Source organism: Bactrocera neohumeralis, chromosome 3, assembly GCF_024586455.1.
Source record: "Bactrocera neohumeralis isolate Rockhampton chromosome 3, APGP_CSIRO_Bneo_wtdbg2-racon-allhic-juicebox.fasta_v2, whole genome shotgun sequence".
Lineage (NCBI taxonomy): Eukaryota > Metazoa > Arthropoda > Insecta > Diptera > Tephritidae > Bactrocera > Bactrocera neohumeralis.
In genome coordinates, this window is record NC_065920.1 from 39495505 (window position 1) to 39512039 (window position 16535).

Genomic DNA, 16535 nt, shown 5'->3' on the forward strand with positions numbered 1-16535 from the left:
TTCAACGCTATGTTTTTGGTTCGTTATAACTTATAACTTTATGAGACTTCAAATAGTCTCCCCTAATAATAAAATAATCGTAAAAACCAAGGTTGAAATGGATCAAATCTGGAGAAATATAAGTTACGACAATCACTCGTATTCCACAGAGATTGGAATGTACTGTCCATCGGTGTAAAAAGTTGTTAACTATTCATCGATTCTTCTTAGTCATATAGTAGTGAAAGAACAATTGCGTGGAAACTTCATTCTCCAAATACTATAATTGTACTCCTTAATGGCGCCAAATAATACAATGATTCTTGTCGATTATCAAAGTTCACTTTTTAGTTCAATTGCTAACAAGCCGATCACTTTTTTAACGTATCCGGGCAGTAATAGGACTGATTTTCTTCCGCCGCGACTGTACGTGCACTGACTGGATTCGGTAGAGGGTGTTCCTAGCTAACGAACTAGTGGCTGGTCAGTTGTCTCCGAGCATCTGGAGAGTCAGGACAAACATTTTTGGGCGTCGCGATTAAATTCTGTGTGAAACTCGGTAAATCTGCGACAGAGGCGTTCGATATGATCAAGCAGGCTTACCGAAATGTTGCTCTGGCAAAAAGTGGTGTGTTTCGGTGACACCAGGTCTTTTAGGAGGGTCGCCTTTCTTGTGAACAGCTACCTAACCAAGGCCGGCATCCCAACGCTTACGCAGCCGCCCTACAGCCCAGGTGTGGCCCCCGGACTTTTTTGTTTCCTTGCCTGAAAAAAACGATGAAGGGCAAGCATTTTGAGACGACAGAGGAGATACAAGCAGCATGCACCTCGGCTCTCAAGGCTATTTGGGAGAATGCCTTCCGTGACGCCTTCAATGCTTGGCAATCGCGCTGGCAGCGCTGCATCGACGCAGAAGGTGCCTATTTTGAAAGTTTTTAAAGAATTGTAACGATTGGTTCAATACATTTTTTTTATATCGACTCAGTCCTATTACTTTCCGGACAAACCCTGTATGTGGGCTCGTTGTTCGAAATATTCTTCAACCAGTGACAATACGAGTATATACATATATTTTAAATATCGACAATATTCTTTCATGTATGTATATCTTTATTAAATCGTTGTGAACTTTATATACATATATCTATACTTTAATTCGTCTGTTTGTATAACTTTTGATGCACAGCGACAATAATTTAGGGTGATGTCAGTATCAAGTTTTAATTTCTTTGAATTGACCTTTGAAAAACACATCTTCTCTAAGCAGGTCAAATATTTAAGAGATATTAACATTAGTTAAGTTCGTTGTGGCACCGAACATTTTATTGGTAAAGTGATAATCGAGATTTCATTATCCGTCATTTATATATATTTTACCGTATTTGTGTAAAGTTTTATTCCGCTATCATCATTGGTTCCTAATGTATGTATTATACAGAGAAGGCATCAGATGGAATTCAAAATAGCGTTATATTAGAAGAAGGCGTGTTTGTGAACCGATTTCACCCATATTTCGTACATGTCATCAGGGTGTTAAGAATATTATATACCGAATTTCATTGAAATTGGTCTAGTATACTGAGATACATGGGCGATAATACACCCATTTTCAATTTTTAAAAACAGCCTGGATTGCAGCTTCCTTCAAATATTTAAATTTAGTGTTTCTGATACCAATATTAATCCACTTTTAAAATTTTGCCAACCTTTGAGGTGAGCGTGGTTATTATCCGATTTTTCCATTTTTAATGTAAAAATTGTAATGGCAGTAGGCAATCTATAGAGTTTGGTTGACATAATAGTAAAATATGTAATATCTAAAAAAGTCGAGGGGCGGTGCATAAACGTTATTTTCCAAAAAAAATGACGTCAAAATATGCCCCTCCCAACGGTTTGGATTTCACTTTAATATCTTGGTGTTGTAGTACAAACATTTGAAGGTTTTTTTTCGCCATTTTGAGGCGTGGCACTAGCCGATTATTGCATCTTCGAACTTAACCTTCTTATGGAGCCAAAAATGCATAATACATCATTGAGATTCAAGTTTAATGTCGGACGGACCCAGACTTAAAGACGGAGACATCCGGATTTCAACTTTACAACTCGCCCTGAAGTGGTATATATAAATATCTGACTCTTTTAGAAAACTTTTTGACTTACAAACAACCGTTATGTGAACAAAACTGGAAATCCATCTAACTTTTTCGAAATTAACGAATGTATGCTAACATTTGTAATGTAAAAATTGTAATGGCAGTAGGCAATCTTAGCTTCAATAAAAATATGCAAAGTGGAACGCTAATGACGGTTTGGATTTGTTTTGGTTTGTAGTACAAACATTTGAACATTTTTGGTGAAACTATATTAAAAGTTACATAATACATCATTATTGCTTAATGTCGGCCCACTTAGATTGAGAGTACAACACTTAGGGTTTTGCTCGCCAAACGGTTGTTCGTAATATCTAAAACTAATCGAGATATGTGCATAAATAGTTAGATTTATATAAATGATCAGGATGGCAAGAGGTGTTGAATTACGTCCGTTTGACTGTCCTTTGATTAAACTATGCACATTTTTTCCTTGACACACAAGGGATGTTGTTATTGCAGTTGAACTGCTGTTATGGAAAAACCTATAAATTTCCTTAACTAAGCCGTAAATTAAGATAATAAAATGTAATTTGGGACAGCGAATCACTGTAAAGAGGAGCATCTGTGATTAACAATTTTTAAAATGTGACTGAATGTGACTTTAAAATGAACTTGTTGAGAAAAAATCTTTGAAGTATCTCTTCGTAAACCATCATTACCGCGCCCACCTGATATAACGGTTTTGCTGAAAATTTCAATAGCTCAATTAATAAATCCATCAGAGAGATTAAATTTTATGGTACGAAAGGCAGCCGGTATCAAATGGGAGTGGCACTGTCCATTTTTACGTGAAATCCTATATATCAACTGTTAGACCAATTCCAACCAAATACATAACATAACACAGATATGTTATATTGTGAAAATGGACGAAATCGGCCTACAACCACGCAGACTTCCCTAATATCATAATCTTAAACTCCATTCTATGGAAATAACAGCTCCTTTAAGGTATGTAATCTAGCGTCTAAAAATTGCAGAAATCAGATCATAAATATTCAATTCAGAGAGTATATTTCTCTATTAAAATTTGTCTTTTCGTCAAATCTGGTTAAAGTCGGGCCAACTCTTTTTTTGGAACTTCCGGGCGACTATAAATTGTATATATCGGTCATTATGTTAGGTATCTTAAGGGGGTATTCTCATGTATTCACTTCGAAAAATCGATTTTTTTTATATTTTGACAAATTATTGAAAATGTAAAAAACCAAAAAAATTTTTTTTTTGTGTATTTCAAAATACAAATAAAAATATATAAAAAAATTAAAATGATTGAATTTTGTTGTCGCATACAAAAAATTTCCTAAAAAGTGGTAAAATGTATGCGTTCACATGAGAGTACCCCCTTAAATAAATTAAGATAGCACTAAAAATAGTGTGTTATTAGGTATATTTTGGATAATATCTACATAATATCTTATATATCGGTCAATAACAAGATGTGCATTAAATAAACAGTTTGTTTCCGAAACTTTGAAACAACTTCCATATATTACTTATATATACGTTGGTTGTCTTTTATATTTCGGGATTCGAGAACAAAACAAAATATCCTTCATAAAGAGCTATACACTTTTGCATGCGTTTAAGCCAATTGTCGAAGGACTTTTGCCACTGCCTTTTGAACGCATTAACCGCCTCTTCAGGTGTCGAAAAACGTTGGCCTCTAAGTTTTTTTTTCACGAACGGCAACAATAAGAAGTCATTCGGTGCCATGACTTATCAAATTGATGTTTTGTGTGCTCAAAAATGCAGTTGTTTCAGTGGATATGTGATTTCTTGAAAGACAACTGGCAAATAATTTACTATTTTACGTTGTTCCAGTTGTTTGGTTGCGACATGTTCAGTTTTGCCAAAAAGCTGGCAATCAATTGCTTGCAAGTGCTTCGTGCGCGAACTTTCGGATTCGTCTCATCTTGAAACACCCATAGTCAACACTCAGTCAACCGCTGTCATAGACGTGTTTCGGAGCACCACTGTAGTTTTTTGTTGACATATCTTTCGATTAATGGATGAAATTTGGGATTTTCCCTAAATCCAAAATAAGAATTTTGTGAATTTTCGCTCATGCCCTAACGAAAGTTCTCATTTGTATTTTGTCCGTTGAAGTTGAAGTTTGGATTTGAAACCGCAAATTATACATCTCCACTCTTAAATTCGTTTGCTTAAACTCGTACTCCAAGTATAACAGTGTTTTATTTGCTTTTCACTTCACCAACCGTATTTATTTCACACTTCTGTATTTATTTCACACTTCTGTCTATCAAATCAATTCAATTTTCACATTTTTTATTTGCATACGACAAGCTGCATCAAAAATCTCTTTTTCCGTTTGCTTTACTCGTTGGTGTCAAAAGGAAAACCGTCTTCTTACATTTTTGCGGTTTAAGGATAATGCCTTCCTTACCAGTATTTTCTCATTAAATGTAAATGAATCTCTACTTGAAATCTATTTCATCGAGATTCTGCATATTTGTCGCTAACAATGACTTTTAGTTTATAAATATATTTAACTTTATTTATGTATGTAAGCATATTTTCGTATTCGAAGAGTGGTCGGTGAAAAGAGTGGAAGATAAATTAATTGAAAAGAGTCAAAAGTTTGTTTTCAAACACAAGAAACTCTTATTAACTTCTTGCTTAATTTCGTGAACCCCAAAATTTAAGCGACTTCAACTACAAGTATTTTTCAAGCTCCATGGAAAGCTTGTAAGGGATGTCACACTCGTTCTCTCTGGGTCCCGTGTGAGTGCGAGGTAAAACCTGTTGGCTCGATGCAAGATTTCAATAGGTCCGTCGAACTATTGCTCTGACCAAGTTTCATCTCAACCAATATGTTTACTTGTGCTTAGGCTGAAAGACTAAAGCTACAATTTTACTAGCTGACAGATTTGTGATGGCCTTAAGACAATTTGTCGATTAATGATAATTTTGATTAATTATATTTTATATTTTATAAGACATTTACAGTTACTTAAACATTAATTGTTTTAGATTCGCCAAGCATTGGACAGTAGCGAATGCCAGTTGTTCAATCAAACGGGCAGCACCTACCATCCGACTTTGAGGTCACAAGCCTTCAATTCTGCTACGATTCTTTCTCGGCGTAGAATATATTTTAACTGCTTTCAAGAAGTTTAGTAACCCCTTTGGTTTTTCTTTTCTTTAAACTATTATAATTGAATTTAAGTGTAAAGTTTTAAAATAAAAAAAATCCTGTTCTCACGTTTCATTCGAACCATTCACAAATGTAAAACTTATCTAAAATATGCAAAACAAAGCTTAGAAGCTTTGAAGATAGCGGTTATACTTAAATACCTCACACCATAATATTTTGTGCAAATTTCACACGATAACTTTTTTGTTTGCATTGACAAGTCAGGTGAATATTGAGATGGGTGCTGGACATTAGAGCTTTAAAACAGCTTCGAACGCTGGCCAACTAAACGTACCTCCTTATCACCATACAAATTGAAGACTGTAAATTAATTGACTTCTTTACTTCATACTTCTTCAATTAAAGCTTAACTGAATAATATCTTAATATGGCGGAGTTGCGGTGTTATGGTATAGCATATATGTATATATAACATATATGTATATATACATAGGTATATTGTTTGTCATTAAATCTCAATAAGCTCTTTATTTTCATGTGGCATGAAGGTAAGATTTGTTGTGGCGCGAGGATGGAAAATGAATTGGTCGCCGAATACATGAAACACTATTAACGCCTTCTAACGTTAACTGTAATAAAGGGCAATTGCGTCGTTTGATCATTTTCGCGATAAGAGCCGGACATTGACAGCACTTCGACAGTCGAAACAGGAAACAGGCGTTCACGGAGCTACACAAAGTCCAGTTCGAATAACTTGCTTGCGATTTAAGTGGCGCAAACAATGGTTCGATTAACAAAGCTTACCAACGAAGTTTGGTAGAGGTACGGGTAAATGCCGGTACATGTGTATGCTCAATCGATTCCGCTCGCAATTTGTAAGAGGTAGCTAAAGGTTAAAAAAGTTTTCTCATTAATTACGTTCAACAAATTGAGCTATTCGACGAACGCTACTCGCTGATTATATCCAATTCCAATGAGGATACAATAAAATGCTCTGCGTATTTAAGTATTATTTGTTTGTAATGGCTGAGTACGGCTTTTGTAGATTTTTAACTTAAGTTAAAGTGACTCCGAAACCATTTACATTACTATGTCCATGTGATCGGTGTGACATAGCAATAAATTGTCGAAGTAAATTTTTTTATTTTCATTAACTATTTAATTAATTTCTTACCATACAAATACCATGTAAACTTCTAGTTATAAATCAGGGTACAGTAATTCAAAGCTTATACTTGTATATATAGGAAATCTTGTTTATTTTTACAATCGTCTGTACAATATTGTCCTCCAGAGTAATTAAGCAAATATCCTGAAGGGATATAATTGTTTTCTAGAGAAAAATAGAGAATAGACTGAAACCATTGAAACATTACAAATATTAAGGTCATCAGGTCTACATACGTATGTATATGTATGTTAACATTTAATTTTGATTGTATTAGTGCGTATGTAAACCAAAATTCCATAACTTAATCAATTTTAACGTAGTTATTTTAAAATTATTTGAACTGCCGTAAAATGAATCACCAAAGATATTAAAGGAAGATGTTGAAGATATCGGTCATGAATAATGCCACTCAAAAGCTCTGTGGAAAGTGAATATCGTGGGAGTTTACTATTGAGTACAAGTGAAAGCAATGAAAACGATGTAAAATCTTTTGGAATGACGAATGACGCTTCGACGAAAGAGAAGCACGATGCGAACAAAAATGCCTTCTACGAGCGCACCTATGAGAGCTGCCCTCGCTTCGATGTCAAAATCGATGATCGACTTCGCCGGGGCCCGAAATATGGTTATCTGTAGTACCAGATTCCAAAATAAGAAAATTCGGCAAGCTACCTGGCTGTTTCCGGATCGAAAACTCACCAACCAGATTGATTATGTTGTTATAGACGGAAGACACGTTTCCGGTGTTCTAGACGTGCGTACGCTCCGATGTCCTAACATCGACTGGAACACGAGGAAGGTTCGACGTCGAGAAGCTGCAATTACAATAGACAGCCGAACGATTTTCTATTCGACTTGCACTCCTGCTCTCTGAGAGCACTCGTCAACAACTCGGCATCTCAAGCTCCTTACGTACAGCTGCAACCGAAACCATTGGTTTTCGGGAAATGCAAAAGAACAGCTGGTACGACAAGGAGTGCCGTGTTGCAGCGGAGTGAAAACATACCGCCTACTTCGCAACATTACAATCGACTACAACACGTGCGGGATGGCATAGACACCGAGAGTTGAAAACGGAAGCGAGACGCATTTGCAGACAAAAAATGAGAGAGGCCGAAATTCATGAGTAAAAAGAGCTTGACAAGCTGGCCTACAGAGGTGATGCTCGAAAATTCTACGAAAAGATGCGGCGACTAACAGAAGGTTTCAAGACCGGAGCATACTCTTATAGAACCATCAGAGGTGATCTAGTGACTGATGCCCAGAGTTTACGAAAATTATGCAGGGAACACTTCTCCAGCCTATTGAATGGCAGTGAACGTATAACGCCAGGAGAAAGCGAACCCGATTCTCCAATCGGTGACGATGGAGCAGACGTTCCATTGCCCGACAATGAAGAAGTTCGAATAGCAATTACCCATCTGATGAACAACTAAGCGGCGGGGGCCAAGCTCTGGGGGAAGCAGAGGAAGAGGAAGACCTCCACTCCGGTGGAAGGACCAGGTGGAGAAGGACCTGACTTCGCTTGGAATCGCCAATTGGCGCCACGTAGCGAAAAGAAGAAACGACTGGCGAGGTGTTGTTAACTCGGCTATAACCGCGTAAGTGTTGTGTACGCCAGTAAAGAAGAAGAGTCGAGAAAGTCTTTTTCGTATTTTGTCCATAGATGTTGTTGCAGTCGTATATCTCCAGTGAATATCGATTATATTTCGTCGCTGAGTTGGCAGTTACTCACAATATGTTTCCCTTCAAACCTGTATTCTTCAACGCGCAAAGACTCAATAAACGAAACTCAGCTAAAATCCGCAAATTTATGAGCTATGCATGTGTATAAGGAGGATGGCTTGGCACAACAATCGAGCATCGCAGCAGATCAATAACGTTAAAAAGTCATTCATACTGAATTACAACTGATGGTGGGAAAGGTCGTCCTCCACACATTCATCCGACATGATTTTATTGGCGACAAGCAAAATACTTGGGCAATCAGATCTCTTTTAATACCACAATACTTAATAAATTCAACTCAATTGCAATTGTCAATGCGGTGTGGTGTAATTTCTGTTGCAACATTGGTGCATGCAACGAAATGCAAAGTTACTGCTGCAAAGGTGTTGTGGTTGCACTGTGTACGTAGCTCGTAGAACCGCATTTGCAAAGTTTAGGGAAGTCACTGCGTCTGAAGTGCGACCGCACAGACAAGCAAGTCTCTTGACGCGTCGGCACATGCAAACAATTTGGACGAAGTTGCTGAAGAAATTAAGCAAAGAGCTAAGGTGTGTCTGTTGACGGCAGTGTAACGGTATGTATTAACTGAATTTCTTAGATAAAGGCGTTGAATAGGCGTCTTATATGGGAATATATGTACAAACTTGGCAACAGCAACCTTTGTTTGTGAAAGTTCGGCGATGTGCGCCTGTCTGTCGCATTCTCAGGAGGGCTCTTGTCAGAGAATTGTTTAAAGCAAAATTTTTCGGCAATACATGCTGTGTCAGCGGTAAAGTGATGAGTTATAATTGCTTTTTAATAAGGATATGTATGGAAATTGTTATACAAATCTATGTTAAAGCAAAAGTAGGTAGCTGGACTGATTTGACGAAGAAGTAAGTGCATGGTGTTACAAAACAAATAAATATAATTTCAAAATTTTATGAATTCGGATTCCAATTCAACATATGTTTGTCGGATATGGCCTCAACGATTTTTTTTGTCTAAACCTCAAAGTATGATCACTGGAGAGCTTTCCAACCAAAATCTATACATACATACATATGTATGTACATACATAAGACTACAGAAAGGGTATTGAAAAGTTGAAAGATCGCCATAATATGTATGTGTGACGCTATATATCGAAAGAAACTATATACTACATATGTTGAATAATACAATTTAGTCTTGCTTAAAAAGTTAAAAAGGAAAATAATAAAGACAACATATTTAGGTTAACCAAATACCCTGGATTTGATCATTTAATGAAAGTCATTGAATATCTAGTGCGCACTTTGAAAACTTAATCCAAGGCTCATTTGTGAAATATAAAGATAAATGACTGAAATAAAATTTTGAACGAATTGTTAATCACTTATTCTAGAAATTTCGAGCCAAATATTATTTTTCTAAATTTTTTTTCTAAATATATAAAACAAATACGGTTGTGTAAACAGACGTTTAGCAATACCAAAAGTTCCGTCAGGATCGGGAAGGGCCTCTCCGACACGTTCGATATCAAACGAGGTTTCAGACAAGGCGACTCCCTATCGTGCGACTTCTTCAATCTACTGCTGCAGAAAATAATTTGAGTTGCACAGCTGAATAGAGAAGATACAATCTTCTATCAGAGTCTTCAACTTCTGGCGTACGTCGATGACATCGATACAATTGGCCATAACAACTGTGCCGTTATATATAACTCATACACTGATCGACATATTCGTCATATGGGAGTTTTTCCCAATACCACATACTAAAAAATCAATCATATAGAGTAAATTCAAGTTTTTGCTCAAATAAATCTAGTTTAGACACAAAGATACACTGTTATGATAAAATCACGCTCTCTTATTTACATTGAGATAACTCACATATTGGCCGATATACATATGTGGTACAAAGGCACCCGGAAGTTCGAAAATCTTTATATTAGATTTATGGGGGCTAAGGGACGTATTTTTTTTTATATAATACCTAACGATTACCCTCCTCCCGCCCAACCGACGAGAGGGGCGCAATCCGCGAACGAGCGGAATTAGCCGAGTCATAAAAGGCAAGAGAGTTTTAAGCGTTGCGATCTTAAGCTGCTCAGCTAAAGAAACAAAGATTTCAACAGCCGAAATTAAGAATTAGATTAAAAGTTTATAATTTTTAAATGTTACTTGTTAAGAGTAGATAAAATAATTTTTTTTTTTTAATGGTAAAGAGTGAGTCTGTTAGATCAAATGTGTTGGTATGAAAATTGAAATCTTGACATATACGGCGGAATGGTTCGTTTAACTCAAAATTTGTTCTAGAAAATTTTAAAAGTAAGGGTCTAAATTGCCTGGTTGAGCGAGCGGGAACGTTAAAATTAATATCAGATAAGAGAGATGGGCTACAGACTGACCCATTCATGAGTTTTACAACTTAACGTTTAATAATCTTGCAACTTGCAAGAATAAAAGCCAGGGAAATATTTTAAACGGTTAATGTAACCAGAGAATTTAAACTGGAATCCCAATGCAATGATTTAAGGCAAAAAGTATAAAATTGTTTTTGAACGAATGGACTTGGTAACTAGGGTTCCAAACCACAGAAGCATACTCTAATATAGGCCTCACCAGCGATGTAAAAATAATTTTTGTGGTAAGTGGATGTCTAAATTCTTTAGACCAACGTTTAACAAAACTAAGAGCGCCTTTAGCTTTAAAAACCGTGGAAGTTGCGTGAAGATTAAAATTGAGTTTGGGGTCCATAGTTACTCCCAGATCAACAAAACTGCATACTTGCTCCAACCTAAAGTTTTGTATTGCGTATGAGGTAGGGATTGGTCCGATCCAACCTATTTTTAAAATACAAACATACCATTATCAGGAAAGTGTTATTCCTTTATTTCAATTATGTATTTCACACATTGACCGATATATTCGATAAAAAGTCAACTACAGGAACTGGGGTCTAAATATTCGGTATCTAGAGGCTTGAAGTTTTTGTTGGATTTAAACAATTTTTGGTCATAAAGTGGCATAGACTATAGGCATTATTCGTGCAAAGATTTATCCCGTTGTATTAATAGCTTAATTATTTGTGTACTGGAAACTGAACGAACCAAGTGGAATTTAAAATTGTGCTGTATGAGAAGTAGGCGTGCTTGTTGTTCGATTGCGCTCATTTTCACAACGTGATATAGGAATATGAATAAAATGTCATGTACCAAATTTTGTCGAAATCGGTTAGTCGGGTCCCGAGATATGGGATTTCACCAAAAAGTGGGCGAGGCCATGTGCCGTCAAATTTTCACGCGGGCTCCAATAAAACCTTATCATTCCATCTCGGAGATAAAATTTAATATTTCTATAAAAGGTAGTTATTGATTTACTGCGTGTTTACTAGTTTATAACAGTACCGTTATATGGGGAGTGAGCGGGGTTATCCTCTGATTTAATCCATTTTCACACTGTCGGTAGAGGTTCTTATAAGATTTGTACTCAGCAAATTTGGTTGTTGTTGTAGCTTGAGTGGTTTCTTAGAGAGCGGGGCCAAGCCCACTTTTTCAAAAACTTTTGACCACAAGTGCCCCTTCCTATTGCGATTCTATATACTAAATTACAGCTTTATATCTTAATTTAGTGCTTAGTTATGGCACTTTATATGCTTTTGGTTAATGGCGATTTGTGAGCGTGGCAGTTGTCCGATTACGCCCATCTATGAACTCGAAATTTTCTTCGTACCAAGGAACCCACATACCATCGAGATATCTCAATTTTTACTCAAGATACAGCTTGCACGGACGGACTTACGAACGACGGACAGACAGACAGACACCCGGATTTCATCTTTTCTCATCATACTGTGCCCAAAAAATAAGGTGACATTGTATTTATTTTGAAAATTCTTTATTTATTCTTCCAAATCAATTTCATCCCCTTCAAAGTAGTCCCCTCCCGATGCAATGCGCTTATGCCAACGGATTTTCCAATTTTCGAAACACTGGTTGTAGTCACTTTCCGGGATGGCCTTCAGTTCCGTCTTCGCTGCATCTTGAATCTCCTCTATCGTATAAAAACGGTGTCCCCGGAGCGGTCTTTTGAGCTTGGTGAACAGCCAGAAGTCGCACGGCGCCAGATCAGGTGAATAACATGGGTTGAGTTTTTAGCGAAATGATCACGAATTACGAGGGCAGTATGGGATGGTGCATTATCGTGGTGTAAAAACCGAGAATTGTCTTTCCACAATTCCGGCCTTTTTAGGCGGAAAGCGTTACGCAAACGACGCATAACGTTCAAATAATATTCCTTGTTGACTGTTTGACCGGTTGGAAGGAATTCATAATGCACAACACCACGATAATCGAAGAAAACAGTCAACATGACCTTGATTTTTGAGCGACTTTGGCGCGATTTTTTTGGTCTCGGCTCTCTTTGGGCACGATATTCGCTCGATTGATCGGTTGTTTCGGGGTCGTAAGCATAGATCCAAGTCTCATCGCCAGTTATAATGCGTTTCATGACACCCTGGTAGTCGGAAAGCATCGTTTCACACACTTCAACGCGACGCCTTTTTTCCAAAAAATTCGATGTTTTTGGTACCAGTCGAGATTTGACGCGCTTGAGGCCCAAAACATGGTAATGGCTGAGCCTTTCGATATGCCAACTCTAATCGATCTAATTGTTAATCGACGGTTTTTCAACACCAAATCTTTGATTTGTTGAACGTGAGCTTCGTCGGTTGAGGTTGATGGTCGCCCTGGATGCTCTTCGTCTTCGACACGTTCACGGCCGGCTTGGAACTCACTATACCACTTGTAAACATTTTTATACTCTCGCAACAATGTTGCTAAGGAGAGTATTATAGTTTTGTTCACATAACGGTTGTTTGTAAGTCCTAAAACTAAAAGAGTCAGATATAGGGTTATATATACCAAAGTGATCAGGGTGACGAGTAGAGTCGAAATCCGGATGTCTGTCTGTCCGTCCGTCCGTCTGTCCGTCTGTCCGTCCGTCCGTGCAAGCTGTAACTTGAGTAAAAATTGAGATATCATGATGAAACTTGGTACACGTATTCCTTGGCTCCATAAGAAGGTTAAGTTCGAAGATGGGCAAAATCGGCCAACTGCCACGCCCACGAAATGGCGGAAACCGAAAACCTATAAAGTGTCATAACTAAGCCATAAATAAAGATATTAAAGTGAAATTTGGCACAATGGATCGCATTAGGGAGGGGCATATTTGGACATAATTTTTTTGGAAAAGTGGGCGTGGCCCCGCCCCCTACTAAGTTTTTTGTACATATATCGGAAACTACTACAGCTATGTCAACCAAACTCTACACAGTCAATTCCTTCAGGCATTTCCATATACAGTTCCAAAATGGAAGAAATCGGATAATAACCACGCCCACCTCCCATACAAAGGTTATGTTGAAAATCACTAAAAGTGCGTTAACCGACTTACAAAAAACGTCAGAAACACTAAATTTTACGAAAGAAATGGCAGAAGGAAGCTGCACCCAGACTTTTTTTAAAAATTGAAAATGGGCGTGGCGCCGCCCACTTATGGACCAAGAACCATATCTCAGGAGCTACTAGACCGATTTCAATGAAATTCGGTATATAATATTTTCTAACACCCTGATGACATGTACGAAATATGGGTGAAATCGGTTCACAACCACGCCTTCTTCCAATATAACGCTATTTTGAATTCCATCTGATGCCTTTTCTGTATAATACGAGTACATACATTAGGAACCAATGATGATAGCGGAATAAAACTTTACACAAATACGGTATTTGAAAAATATGTAAATGACGTATTATGAAATGTCGATTATCACTTTATCATGCGAGAGTATAAAATGTTCGGTGACACCCGAACTTAGCCCTTCCTTACTTGTTTAGACATAGCCTCATCACCAAAGGCTTTCTGCACCATCCTCATATCTCATACCTATCTCAAACACTAATGAATATTTTGACATGAAATTTGATATAAATGTGACTGACAGTACTACCAACCTAAAAAAAAGAATTCTCCAAATCCTTCGACGCGCGCAGTTTAAATTCAATTTTTTGGGCACAGTAGTACATCCGATAAGTGTACAAAACTATTATACTCTGTAGCAACAGGTTGCAAGGGTATAAAAATACATTGATCTGGGTCTTATTTTAGTGTATGGTATCTACATATACATATGTAACATTCGGCCGGTATGGTTGTACAAATATGTGCCAAAATTCCGATAAATAGTAAATAATGTGATTTCTCGTTTGTATAAAAATTGCTTTGGTAGAAAATGAATCCTGACGATATCAACGACTTCGCCGGGGCCGGGGGATTCCACCATCGGAAAATTCATCAAGCTATATATGATCATGTTGCGATAGACGGAAAAGATGTCTTCAGTGTTTTACGTGCGTACGTTCCGAGGTCCTAACATCGACTCGGGCCACTGTCTTGTTGCAGCCAAGATACGCGCCCGCCTCTGTGCAGCAAAAAACGCACGAAGCTGCAAACAAAACTGTTGAACGATTTTTGATAGCATCAAAAGAAGCTGCGTTTATGCTGCGATGTCTAAATTTGGTATCCCCGCAAAACTAATATGGCTGTGTAAACTGACGTTGAGCAACACGAAAAGCTCAGTCAGGATCGCGAAGGACCTCTCCGAGCTGTTCGATACCAAACGAGGTTTCACGTCACTGTTGGCAGCCATAACTTTGGAGACGTAGATAATTTTGTCTATCTTGGAACCAGTATCAACACCAACAACAATGTCTGCCTTGAAATCCAACGGAGTATACCTCTTGCCAACAGTAAAGACCTCTCTCGACGAACGAAAACCAAAATCTATAAGTCACACATTATTTCCGTCCTGCTAGATGAAACAAGAGGCAAGGACGATGACAACATGATGAGTCGACGTTGCGAGTTTTCGAGAGAAAAGTTCTGTGAAAGATTTATGGTCCTTTGCGCGTTAGCCACCGCGAATATCGCATTCGATGGAACGATGAGCTGTACGAGATATACGACGACATTAACATAGTTCAGCGAATTAAAAGACAGCGGCTACGTTGGTTAGGTCATGTCGTCCGTATGGACGAAAACACTCCAGCTCTGAAAGCTTTCGACGCAGTACTCGCCGGTAGAAGCAGAGGAAGAGGAAGACCTCCACCCTGTTTTAAAGGTGAGGAAGGACCTGACTACGCTTGGAATCTCCAATTGGCGCTACCTTACAAAAAGAAGAAACGACTGGTGCATTGTTGTTAACACGGCTATAACCTCGTAAGCGATGTCTACGCCAATAAAGAAAAATAATCAAAAAGAAAAAAAAAGGTTAACTGAAAAATTCCTTATAAAAAATATATTTTTTGTTAAGTCAAATATTTATGTATATTAAATTTACTAAAAAAATTAAAATACTTTACCAATATTATATAATTCTAAAGAATGTTTATTTTAATAAGAGTACAAAACCAAAATTTTTCTAAAGGAAATCATACTTTATTATTCACTATGTTAATCATTTGGTTGAAAATACACACACAGAGCGTTTAAAAAATTCATGAGACAAATCAAACACGACGTGGATTACAAAAGGAAACAACTAAAAAATATGAGTAAAATAAAACTGTCGCATTTATGCTAATAGGCCGAACATTATAAAAATATTTCGTTTATCAGTTTTAATCATCGCCAGCAACAAATTGGTCACATTACAGTGTTATACCAATACATAATAATCGTGTATATGGTAGGAAAAAGGGGAACACTGACCGCAATCAGCAGATAGGTCTTCAAGTAATCTATGTATGCATGTATGTATAGAAGTCTGAAATGCAAAACGGCGCAACACTCCGGACACGCATGTCCGAGTAATAAACCAGCACGCGACCGTCAGCAGTCAGCGGCTAACGAATACAGAGGACGGACTCCCAACGGTTTCGACATGGGCGCTGGCGCGTGTAACCATCTCAGCTGTAGTTGCAGCCCATGTAAATGCATGGACCGCAGTACTAGGGAGAGTGAAGTTACTTATGACTTATACATATTGTATAGTATATCGGTATCACTGTGGCACTCTCTAAAGTGTCTTTGGCGTTCACGAGGCTTCGGCAAAGTCGCATCTGTTTGCTCTGTCTCTAAGTTGTGCGATGTCGGCATGCTGTGCGGTCATACATGCCACTTACTATACATATACCTACGAGAATGTAGAGAAAATCTGTATATATACATATGTATTTGTGTTAGGTTTCTTTCCTTTACTCCGTCCTATGGTGGGTGTGTGTCAGCAGCTCTAAAAGTAACCTGAGAATTAAATAGTATGGGCACTGATTGCCAACTTTCAATGCTTAAGTTGTTCGTGGCCTACTGTGAGGTGCCAACCAAAGCCATCCTACTAAAAATACATACATACATATATA